This window comes from Suncus etruscus, chromosome X (genome assembly GCF_024139225.1).
Source record: "Suncus etruscus isolate mSunEtr1 chromosome X, mSunEtr1.pri.cur, whole genome shotgun sequence".
NCBI classification, from domain to species: domain Eukaryota; kingdom Metazoa; phylum Chordata; class Mammalia; order Eulipotyphla; family Soricidae; genus Suncus; species Suncus etruscus.
Genome location: NC_064868.1, coordinates 23,215,418 through 23,228,420, shown reverse-complemented (window position 1 = coordinate 23,228,420; position 13,003 = coordinate 23,215,418). Strand labels below are relative to the sequence as shown.

The following is a 13,003-nucleotide window of genomic DNA, read 5'->3' as shown; positions in this document are numbered from 1 at the left end:
CACCTTATGAATCATGAACCTGACACAGAAAACTGAACATAAAATACCTGTATCACAGCTGTTCTCAGCTACATTTGTGTCATAGCTGATTATTTTGAGAAAAACTGCGACCTTTAAATGAGGGTGAATTATAAAGGGAAAAATTTCACAAAGCTCTCAGAATATGTAGTAATATTCTTGTGTAGTATTGGGTGATGGGCAGTGATATATCATACTACATAGTTACTGAAAAATAAGTTCTAGGTAAAAATCTTGATACTTTGCTATCATTGATATAAAGCATATTATTTCTAATTGTACTTTCTGTAACTGAGAAAGAAGTCATACCATTTCTCAGACATAAAGCTTATTTTGAAAATTATTGCTGCTTGATTGTGGAATTTATGTTTAATCTTCACCTTTTGGATTGCTGAAGTTCACTATTCCATCTTTTCTATACACACTCACTATTCTTTGAGTGTTGCCTAGATTTTTTTGTATGAACAAGTATAATGAATGCTTGCCCTTTGGGTTTCACTATATGAAACAACTTTGCCATCTAAGTATAACTTTCATAAGGAAATAAATGACGTTTCAAGTTCTAGCCCTGTCAGTGACATTCATGATATCAGTAAATATATATTTATCAGGAAATAGATGAAGAATTTGAGAGAAAAAGATACCACAGAGTGTGATAATGTCTAATATACATGCACTGCATGTTCTTGGCTGACCTATTTGTTCTGAGGCCAGACCACAGCCGCTGGTCCATTTTTTGCAGAGGAGGGATTCCAGAAGAGCTAAAATAGCAGTGCGGCTTATGGGAAAAAGAGTGGGGACAGCCGACCCTAGGGAGAAGAGTTGTGTGGATTGTCTGAATCCTGGATCAGGATGTAGGCTAAACGATATAACTCATTTTCAGGTGTTCTTTTAGGGTTGTTTGTTTTTGTTTTGGGGCCACACCTCGCTGTGTTCAGAGGTTATTCCTAGCACTGAACTCAGGAATCACTCCTGGCAATGCTCATGAGGCCACACATAATGCTGGAAATTAAACCCTGGATAGCCATGTGTTAGGCAAATGCCTTACCTATCATAGTATGCCTCCAGCCCCTACTTGGGATCTCTTAATTTAGAGTTTCCCAAAAACGTAAATGAAGTATACCACTTCAGAGTTTGGGAGTTCACTCTGTTTAATTAGTGAAGTCCTGAAGCCAAAAAAAAATTGTCGTGAACACTTTTGCACTGATTCCATTTTTATCCCTTGATTGAAGTTGTTTGCTGACGTTGACTTTGGTGTAGGACCCCATAAAGTCTAAAACTTGTCATTATTTTCCTGAAAAGAAATACTAGAAATATTAATGTGGACTGTTAATTTTCCAAAATAGTGAATGGATCCTTTATGTCAAAAAAGTTTAGGAGCTGGGTTTGTGGCTTAAGTGGTAGAAAATACAAGCTTTGCATGTGTAAGGCCCTCGTTAGGCATCTGGGATTATGTCTCCCCCAGCCTGCTTTTCTAGCAGTGATCCAAGGCTTCCTTGAACTCCCATAAATTGACTTTATCCAGTACCAACTAAAACAATCATACAAATTAAAAATACATTGATATTATCTTTGGGCCACATCAGAAGATGCTCAGGACTTAGACCTGGCTCTATACTGAGGGATCCCTCCTAATAGTGCTTGGGGGTGTCATATGAATTACTGAGGATTGACCCAGAGTGGATTGCATGCAAGGTACTTTAAACCATGTGTTATGTTTATGGTCGCTAAGTAAAAATATTTTTAAACTCACTAGGAAAATTAGACTCATTTCTCAACTTCTCTTCATTCCTATTTAGATTGTGTTTTCACAAGCTCCTGTAGGAAAGAAAAAAACTACCACAAAGAAATACCTCAGTCTAGGCAGCAGACTTCAACAAAGTAGTAACTAAGAAATGGATAGATAATTTTTACCTGAGCCATATCCTACCAAGTTATTCTTGAATTAAGGTTCACTTGACTTTAAAAATAATACCTATTCAAAACTATCATATCTAACTTACTGAAAAAGCTTCATAATAATGGTCACTGTCTGTTACGATACAGTTAAGCATTTATGTTTATCTGTTCGGTTATGTATCTCCCATTAGAATATATAATTTCCATGACAACAAAAACTTTGCCTGTTTACTAAGTATCCTCATCAGTAGGAAAAATAGCCTGGCTTGAAGCAGGTGTGAAGTAAATGTTGTTGAATGGAGTAATGGTACTTTAGTGAGTACATGGGCTTACAAGCAAAATTTCACCAATTCATATAAAGCAGAATAATGTTTTCTCAGGTCACAAAAGAAAATAAATTTTATTTGATTTACCCTTCTGAAGGTGGAAATTACATGCCAAAGTTAAATGGAATCATTGCCTTACTAAGTGAAGTCTCAATTTTTTGAGAGTCTAACCCTAACCCCTCAACACAGACATCAATATTGTATGGGAACTGAAATGTATCAGTTTTGTTATCTTTTCTCCACTACTCAACACTATTATTTTTACTTTGCTGTGTTTGGGGTAGGACAATAGGTCAGAGAGTTTTCACCTCAGCATTTACTTGGACCAATAGATAATTTACTCTTAAAAATGATAGTCATTTTCCAGAATGCTCTGACTTATATAGGAATGATATAAAGAAATGTAATGGAATAATGAATACCAAAAGACAATGGAGACAAATAACAGGAGACAAATAACTAGTCCTCAGTAGAAAAATGCTTAAGGGGGCTAGGGAGCAGGACAGAAATGGGGCAACAACTATGGTGCTGAAAGGGAGTCAAATGTTATGTATGAATCCCTGTCAGCACCACCACTATTACCACATGCAAATATATATTATATTTATATAAATATTTTATATATTCATGTGTGGTATATATATGATATACAAATAAATGACTTTCATAGAAGCAGACTGGTTAGTGGAAGGATAATAGGTGTGAAAGGAGCATTGGTGTAGGGAAGTGGAGGAGGTAAAAGCAATATTAAGGTATTATATGCCTAAAACCCAGTGATGAATAACTTTACAGTTTCACAGTAATTGAAATAAATAAAAAAAACCCTTGAAAATGACATTTATTGTGGGATTCAAGTGTTACTACAGCAGATAGGACACTTGCTTTGCATGGGCCAACATAGCCTTGCATGGGACTAACTTGCTTTGCCTGGGGCGAACATTGATCCCTGGCACAAAAAACAGCTCTGCAGCCTCAGCTCTGCTCAAAGTGATCCTTGAATACAGAGCCAAGAACCTAAGCACTGTCATGTAACCCAACACACCAATCCCTGCAACAAATATTTCTTGTAATTTTAATAGACAATTGAAGAAGGCATTTCCTTTTGTTTTCTGCTATCTCTCCTGAGAATTAATTTCAATTATGAATAGCCAATTCATTAGAGGGTGTCACTAGAACTCAATTGATCCTGTTGGTATAAGGAGATATTGCAAGCATTGTAACAAAATTGAAAGCCTTCTTCAGTAGTATAACCTTCATAGGTATTACATGCAAATGTTTCTAGACTGGAAACCTGTAATTTAACCCTTTGGATGAATTAAGGAAAAGCTTTTCTGATTCCTAACTCTAACTGCTCGTAACAGCAGGTATGCTCAAATCAAGTTTCACAACTAACTACATTGACCTTTGTGAATTTAATTTTCATATATAAGAATTACAAATGTTCTTGTTTTTTTTTGGGGGGGTGGTGCCTGGTGGTACATTTTAAACTTTGTAACAAATTTTACAAAATAACAAAGCTCTTGGCATTAAAACATGTACCATGCAATTCATCACATCAACAGCAAAATTGTTAAACAAATTATAATTCTGAAATTATCTTAAAAGTCCTTATACACTTACTGGATTAGCAATTAAATCTAAAGTAGGAAAAGAGAAAAGAGTTCACATATGGGTACAAATATAACTGGAAATTTTAGAATAAGACCAGTGTCAATTTCCTGGCTGTGATATTGTCTTTTGTTTGTTTGTTTGTTTTTGGGTCACACCCGGCTGTGCTCAGGGGTTACTCCTGGCTCTATGCTCAGAAATCGCTCCTGACAGGCTCAGGGGACCATATGGGATGCCGGGATTCCTACCACCAACCTTCTGCATGCAAAGCAAACTCATTACCTCCATGCTATCTCTCTGACCCCATGATATTGTCTTAAAGGCAACAGGGTGAAGGATACACTCTGTCCTTTCAGCAACATGTGACTCTATAATTATCTTCAAGTTAAAAGTTTGTTTAAAATGTACAGTAAAGTTTTACCTTGTATTTGGTGGCATTGGGAAGTACTGTGCTCTTTCTGGATGTGGGAATAAAATTAAGACAAAATAGGAGACTTGAAATCAGCATATCAGGGCAACAGTCACAAACCAACAATGCTAAAACACACTTGAAACAGACAGGTATAAAAAACCTTATAACATTTAATTTCATTCTGGTATGACATTCTCTGATTGGAGTCAATAGTTTTTCTCCTTCTATTTATTCCTATGTATTTCTTGTATATGCTTTTGTTTTTCTTCTTAGTTTTTCTAAATAAAAGATATAACCTAATATAAATATGCTCTACACTATTAATATTGTAGTGGTCATTAGAAGATGCAGAAAATGGCAAGGAACATAGCAAGGAAAAACGTGAAAGATGAATTCATTGCTTCTATATTACTCCATTATGTATGTTGATATTTATAATTAATTTGATAAAAATGATCAATTTTACAGAAAAATCAGTATTCCAAATCTATCTGCCATTTTAACACCTCAAAACAAAAGATAAGGATTATTTTATTACATGAATAATATAGCAAACCAATTCTAAAATACCTGTGATGACAAGGGAAAAGTGAATGATATTGAAATGTAGTAACTGGAACACAGTAAATTAATGGAGGGAGAAGAAACATTAAGAAAGTAAAGTAAAAAACAAAATTAAAAGAACAGAATTCATGTGTTAGGTATAAATTAAGTTTATGATAATAGGCAAATACTGAAGTAGAATAGATTAAATATTCCAAAAACTTCATTTAACTGAACTTTAAAAAATGAACTAATAAAGAAACTATGAACAAGACATATTTTTATAGTATTGTATGTTTCCAGTCTTCTTAAAGATATGATGTCCCAGAAATAGGGTGAGGAGAGGTAGAGAAAATTTTCATCCTTTCAAACAGCTAAATCATTACAAAAACAATATAAAATTTTCTGCGCTAAAATAAAGTTAATTAAATTAAAAGACAAGAAAGTAATTTATCAATATTTTGAACTATTGATATGGCCTGCAATCATATATCTAATAATAATCTAGTAATATTCCAATAAGGACAATTATAAATAGATACAAAAGAATATTGATTACAATCTGCATTGGTTTAACATTTGAAATGGTGGAAACATATGGTGATAAAGAGTTTCTAGGCCTATTTTAATATAATGGTCAGCAGTATCTTCAGTACAATTTGGTCTGCAGCTATACAGAATAAGGTAAATGTGGAAAAATTGTGTGTTGACAAAAAGATGTCTTGAAGCAATTCCCTTAGGAGTACTTTTGCTTTCTTATGTATACATAAGACATCTATGTGTTTGGATAAAAATATGAATGTAGGACTGGAGAACATGTTCAACAGGTACAAAACTTATTTTATATGCTGAAGACCTCGCTTCAATCCTCTGTATATCTTAGGGTTTCCTGAGCACCACCAGAAGTGATTCCTGGATACAGAGCCCCTGACCACTGCTGCATGTAGCGATCTCCCTTCAAAGGCATGGATGTAAACACTCCAAATGTTAATAAATGATTACTCTTAGAGGAATTTATGAGAACAAGAGGTTAAAGGATATATGCAAATTATTTTTGTCTTCTACCTATTATCTTTTCTCCATTGGAAAAATGATATAATTTCTTTTAAAAGGATATAAAATAATACAAGAAATCTTTAAATGGCTCCAATTAATTTAGAAGCCCTAGAAATAATGTGAGGAAGACAATTAAAATCACCCACAACCAAAGGCGTAGTGGTGGCCTGAGTAGTAAGGTGTCTGCCTTGCGTGTGCTAGCCTAGGATGGACTGCAGTTCGATCCCCCAGCGTCCCATATGGTCCCCCAAACCAGGAGCGATTGCTGAACACATAGGCAGGAGTGACCCCTGACCGTCACCAGGGGTGGTCGAAAAAAATCCAACAAATAAACAAAAATAACAAAAAATCACCTACAACTAAGAGACATTTAGTTGTGGTGCATGCCCAGGGACTTGCATCAGGGTGTGGTGTTAACACAGTTCACTGAGGTGCTGCTCATTGGGTGTTGCCTTATTTTGGCTTGCAATGCTTCCATGTGCCATATGTACTTGCTGGGCCCACAGGCTTAATCATAATAACTGTATGTCATTTTGGTTCTAATACTTGTCTAGAGTCTTATCCTTTATCGACTGTGCTTCAAATCCCTGACAACTGAGAGACTGTAAATCATATGTAGTTCAGAGGATTTCAGACAAACAGAACTTACCAGGATTGTAATTAGTGCATGCAGTGGCACCAGGGATGACACTCTTGGCCTCATGTTTGCAAGTCAAAGCCACTGAGCCTGGCCACTCTCATAAATTAATTTCAATGTATCTCAATAGATTTACATCACTGATTCTATAAAATAGATGTGTTTTTATCTAGAGGTTTTTTAAACTTACAGAATAAGGTTCCACTATTATAGAATTTTTTTGTAAAAAAAAAACATAGTTTTTGTTGTGAAGGAGCAACACACAGTGATGTTTTGAATCCAGGTCTTCTGCATGTGAAACATGTGCTCAGCACATTGAACTAGCTATCTCTATAGACCAAGTCCATCATTTTTGGACTGAAAAATGTGGCATATGCACTTATGTAACAAACTATATTTTATTTTATCTAAATATAAAATAAAAAGAGAAGGAAATTTAAAAAAGGAAAAAGTACAGTTAGCAAGCAGATTTTTGAAAATTATTGTATCTCCAATGAAGTTATTAATACAATGGCAGAAGGTTTAGTAAGCTCTTGTTAGCTCCCAATTATGCTTCATTGGTGTGCTTCTATAGGGATGATAGCATAAAATAAATGAAGTTGTCCAGAAATTCAAAGCACTATTATTGATACTGTGACTTTTAGGGGAACATACTCAGATGCCAGGCCTTCTAGAAGGAAAATATGGGGCGGGGGGTGGTGGTGAGGAGGCGGCACTTGTTCCAAAAAGCCCTAGTAATATCAGCCCAAGTGCCAAAATACTTAGTTTGGTCAGGTTGGTGTCCCTGAAGATAGTTGTCATAAGGTGCTGAGGCAGTGCCATAGGCAAAACGGTGATTTTAGATAATGAATGAAGCAGACATGGTTTCAGCAAGGTGGGGCCTTGGCCAACTCTTTCTGCCCGAGATTTCCACCCTTCTGCTACATGGCCAGTGTAGCCATAATTTTTTTTTTTTTGGTTTTTGGGCCACACCCAGTAACGCTCAGGAGTTACTCCTGGCTATGCGCTCAGAAGTTGCTCCTGGCTTGGGGGACCATATGGGACACTGGGGGATCGAACTGAGGTCCGTCCAAAGCTAGCGCAGGCAAGGCAGGCACCTTACCTTTAGCGCCACTGCCCGGCCCCCATAATTTTTTTTGTCTTGGTTTACATTCATTTTTTATTTATTTTATTTTGGGCCACACCCGGTAATGCTCAGGCTGTACTCCTGTCTATGAGCTCAGAAATCACTCTTGGCTTGGGGGAACATATGAGACTCCGGGTATTGAACCGAGGTCCATCCTGGGTCAGCCACATGCAAGGCAAATGCCCTACCACTGTGCTATTGCTCTGGCCCCTTGGTTTACATTTTTTTGGAAAGAGTGAGTCCCAGAAGCTAACTTGATGTGAACATGGAGACTGCATCTAGGAGCATAGAAACAGAATATTATAGCATACTTTATTTTGTAGATTTACAGAAAAAGAGAAAAGGCTGATCCCATCTATGACTTCAACCAAAATCCCCTCATTTTTCTCCTCTTGTTAGCATCTTGTATGTAGTATGTGTATTATATCACTGTAAATAAGCCAATATTGCTATTTTTCTTATCAACTGAAGTCCATAGTTTATACTAGGGTTTGATCTGTATTTAAAGTTCTAACAGCTTATGTAAGTGCATAATGCATTCAACAGTACAGTACTATACAGAAGGGGCCCAAGAGATAGCACAGTGAGTAAGGCATTTGCTTTGCACATGGCTGAACTGGATTCAATCCCCTGCATCCCATATGGTACCACAAGGCTGCCAGGAGTGATTTCTGAGCACAGATCCAGGTGTAACCACTGAGTACTACCGGGTGTAGCCCACAAACCAAAAAAAAAAGTTGTTTATAGAATAGTTTCATTGAACATAAATTTCTTGTGCTCCATATACTTAGCCCTTTTGTTTTGCTTTGTGTTCCTAAATTTTTGCCACACTCATCCATGCTTGGGGCTTACTTCTGGTTCTGTGCTAAGGGATTACTCCTGGATGGTGGATAATAGGCAGTGCCAAGCATCAAACTCAGGCTGATTGAATGCATAGCAAGTGCCCTACCTGTTGTATTATTGCTCCTGGCTTCTCATTTGCCTCTTCCTTTTGCAAGATACTTTTGGGTATTTTATACATCTGTTCATAAATTGATAGCTATTTTTTTCCACAAAAAATTTTAATGTATGACTGTAACAGAATTTATCCATTCACATATCTGTGGCATATCCCTTTAGTCTTTCTCAGTTATGAATGATGATAATAGAAATAAAAATATACAGGGCTTTGTGTGGACATCTATATACAAGTTTTTTGCATAAATACTAAGGATCATGTTTGCTGAATATATGGAAGGTCTGTGTTTAGCTTTGTAAAACACCGCTAAAATGTCTCATCTGCTGCTGCACCATTTTGAATTCCTGTTGTTCCACATATTTACTAGCATGTATTCTTGTCAGTGTTTTAGCTTTTAGCCATTCTAACAAGTGCTCCAAATACATTTTGAGGTTGAGAAATATGGTTACAATAATTAAACAAAATTTTTGAATGTATGGCATTTGGGGATTTTAATATTTTTAAATAAGAACATTTGCTAAATATACTGAACAAAACAATAATCTCTTTTTTTTGTTTGTTTTTTTGGGTCACATCCGAAAGCGCCCTCCTGGCTCTATGCTCAGAAATTGCTTCTGGCAGGCTCGGGGGACCATATGGGATGCCGGGACTCGAACCACTGTCCTTCTGCATGCAAGGCAAACACCCCACCTCTATGAAACTCCATGCTATCTCTCCAAATCTCTTTTTTTGATGGGGGCATACCTGGTGTTGTTCATGGAATCTTGGGGAACTAGAGATCAAACCTGGTTGCTATACCTTCTCTCTGCCCACAATTGCTCTCTTTTCTTTCTCTCATTCTCTCTCTCATCCTCTCAGTGCTCTCTTTATACACATGCACACACAGATTCCCCCCAACCACAGATATTCACTCACTTTTGCTCTCTATTTTTATCTTTTCTCCCCTCACATCTCCCTCATAACATAAGAGAAAAATTTGCTTAGAGGTATCAGCTACAGAAAACATTTGTGATCTTTTTAAATGAATGTATGCTTTGCATATATAAATACACAGAAGGACTTAAGTATATATGCCAAGTCATCCTTGAAATTTAATTTCACTTTCCACCCATCTGAGAAATTCTGATAATATTCTGAACCTCAGACCCACTGCAGTTCCTGACCCTTTGGCTTTCCTACATATTTCTTTCATCTCGCATTCCTGTATTGACTGAAAGGTTATGGCATAAGGCATTTGGTAGGAGGGACTTACATCTTGCTGCCTGTGCACAAAACCCTTTACTCTTGGACGTGCCATTGCTCTCGTTTCTACAGAATTGATCTATGAGATAAGCCATAATGTGAAATTTACAGAAGGAAAGTTAAAAATTTTTTAGTCCTTTAAGTTCAAAACGAGCAGTATTATTAAGTACATGAGCATAAGCATATGGATAAAGAGAACTAATGAGGAGGTAGGTGAGCAGAAGGAAGCATTCACAAACATAAATAGTACATTATTTGAGCAATCTATTTTGTTTCAGTTCTAATTATCTCTGTTGAATAGCAACACTTTCATTTTCTCATCGGAATAATTTTAAGACCTTGTTGAGTTTTTAATTAGCAGTAAAGTGTCAACACAATGGTGGAGGCTCTAGAAAAGATCCACCCTCTCCTGCGATGTAGGAAATGGCAGGTGAAGTGTGGATGAAAGAACTGGAACCTTGATATTTAAATATAACAATAACTTTACATACCAGTCACCTCCCTTAAGGTTACAGTATACTTGCAAAGACTGAATTGTTTCTGTGCAAAATCCTTTGGTGTTTCATAATGCAGTAACTTTTAATTTTCTCATGACTATAAATAGAGCTGATTTTAGTATAGGTAAGAGAGATATTACATAGGAGAAAGATGAGGAATGAATTTGTAGCAGAAATACACATATATTTATATAGTGTATTGAAGGTATACAGGAAATAAATGTGAGCATAAATTATATATATAGCCATATATAAAATATACAAATTTATGCACTTGTTATATTTTTAAAATATTAGTTTATAAAAAATGAAGAAACAAAAATTGAATAACTCAGAAACTAGCAAGGCAGTTTTAATTAATGAAAGTGCTATAGAAATGAAATTGATCCAACTAGAGACAAGAAAGGCAATAATCATAAAAGCATGCCTAATTGTAAATTAGTAAGCAACATAACAGAAATGTTCAGAACATGTAGTTAAAGCAAAGCTGATTATGAATTAAAAGTTAGAAATTTAGATATAGTAGAATAAGAAAAATTATCACATATTAATGTAAAAAATTGTTTTAGTCATTCCAAAATTTAAAAATCCATGGAGTATAGAATAACTCCTTCCTCTAGTTCTGGTCACTCCACACACAAAGCATTCAAATGAGATGTTCTTAGGCCCTGCTTTCAAATACACTCCTCCCTTTTCTTCCTATAAGTCACTCTATCTTTTGGGCTCTAACAAAAGTTGCGCATTGTACATTAATTTGTGTGTTTGCCATTTGTCTTCACCAGTAATGTGTAGTCTCCATGAAACAGGAATTATAGCTTGTTTCTGGAAGATGAGAGGAAAAAAGGCAGCACTAACATCATTCTGGGTCCTCCCAAATCTAGTGATTGATCTGCAACCTTGGTTCCCTGCAGTTTATTTAGTCCTCACTGAGAGATTTTCAATTGCCAATAGCTCAATCCTTCCTTCCACATATAAAAAGGAATCTAGATTTAGGGCATTAGTTTCCCTTCTCAAAGCTCTCAGAATATAAATTTCAATTTCTTTGAAGATCATATTTTTTCTTCCAATAGATGGGAGGGCACCTCTGCTTGGCTCCGGGTCAGGGGAGGTTGGATTTTTGCTCCATGAATCCCCCTCCAGGGTGACTGTCCTCTGTTGCCGCCAAGCTTGACTTAGTATAAGAAATGTTTCTCCGTTAACATAGCTGTGTGCTTCCTTTCTTTCAGATATTTGGCAAACCCCTGTTTTCTGGCCATTGAATTTGCTATTATGAATCTTTAGTTGTTTTTTTTTTAATATAATTTTTATTTTGATCATAGTGGCTTACATATTGTTGACAATAATATTTTAGGTACATATTTACATAAAATCAGGGGGGATTCCCATCCCCAAATTGTCCTCCCTACACCTCCGTTTTTGTCCTACCTCCCATTTCCTCTTCCCTCACCCCCAGGGCGGCTAGAATATGTGGTCCCCTCTGTCTCTAACCAACTACTTAGTAGTCTTGCATCAGTTTGGTCTTGATGCCTCCCTTATTTCCCCCTCTAAGTAGGGGCAGGGGTAGCTAGTTCAAGTTGCGTGGTTTTGCCTGAAAAAGAGAAAATAAATAAACTGGGGTAAGAGTTTAATACCCCGAAAATGGGCAGATTTACTCCTTGTGTTTATATGTATTTTCTTATCTTTTTTTTAAGTTAGTCCAACAAATTTTGACTTTATTTTCAATTTTATTGAAGCTGAGGTGAAGCAGTCAATGTTCGTGACCCACTGATGTTAAATAGAAAAGGTCGCTTTTTATTTGTTTTGGGGCTACCCCTGGCTGTGTTGAGAACCACTCTCAACTCTGCCGCTTGTGAATGAAGACTCTACGGAGGTTTTTCTTGCTGGCTGGAACAGCACATATGCTTCATTTAGAACTATATAGAGAAGATTAACATGATCCCCGTGCAATGATGTCATGCAAATTTACAAAGTCTTCCATATTTCTTTAAAATTAAAAGTAATGGGAGGGTTTCTTATCTGTAATTATATTCTAATATATTCAGAGTTTAGTTTTATCTCATTTTTACCATAAAACACAAAGCAAAGAATGCATTCTTCTAATAGTATGGCAAATCAGTTTTACTGCCTTTTAAAATTTATCTTTGTTTATTCTATATTTGAAACTCATTTATATATCTTATATTTTTAACAATTAGAATAAAACATTTTATAAAATGGTTATTCTTTAATGTGTTTTGCTTTGAGGTCACACATGAGAGTACTTAGGAATCAGCCTTGGTAGTTTTCAAGTAATTGTATAGGAACCTGGTCAAATCCTGGTACCAGGATTGAACCCTGGTCAGCTGCTTGCAAAACAGGTGTCTTACCTGATCTCCTATCTCTATAGCCCAGTTATTCTTTATTTTTTAATGATGAAAACACTTAGTTTAAAATACATCAAAATTAAAGTTTATTACTTACTTGACTCTGACATTTTATAGAATATTTATAAGGTCATCACATTTTAACTTACAAAGAAATGTATAATTTTGTATTTTTCCTAATTTCCAAAATAATTATCTGATTGCTTATTTCAATCTGCTTTCCATCATTATTTAAAGGCTTAACTCAGTTTGTTAATGCTGAATTTTTTTGATTATACATAATTTGTTTCGGAAGTTACAGCAATGTTTTATGTTTAG

General features: G+C 35.8%; 1 non-coding gene across 1 annotated transcript; it reads left to right on the top strand.

The window, feature by feature from the left end:
- The first annotated feature begins 12,199 nt into the window (after positions 1-12,199).
- On the top strand, positions 12,200-12,306 carry LOC125999589 (U6 spliceosomal RNA). Its single transcript, XR_007492117.1, has one exon. It is a non-coding gene; the product is annotated as a U6 spliceosomal RNA (small nuclear RNA).
- The last annotated feature ends 697 nt before the right edge of the window (positions 12,307-13,003 follow it).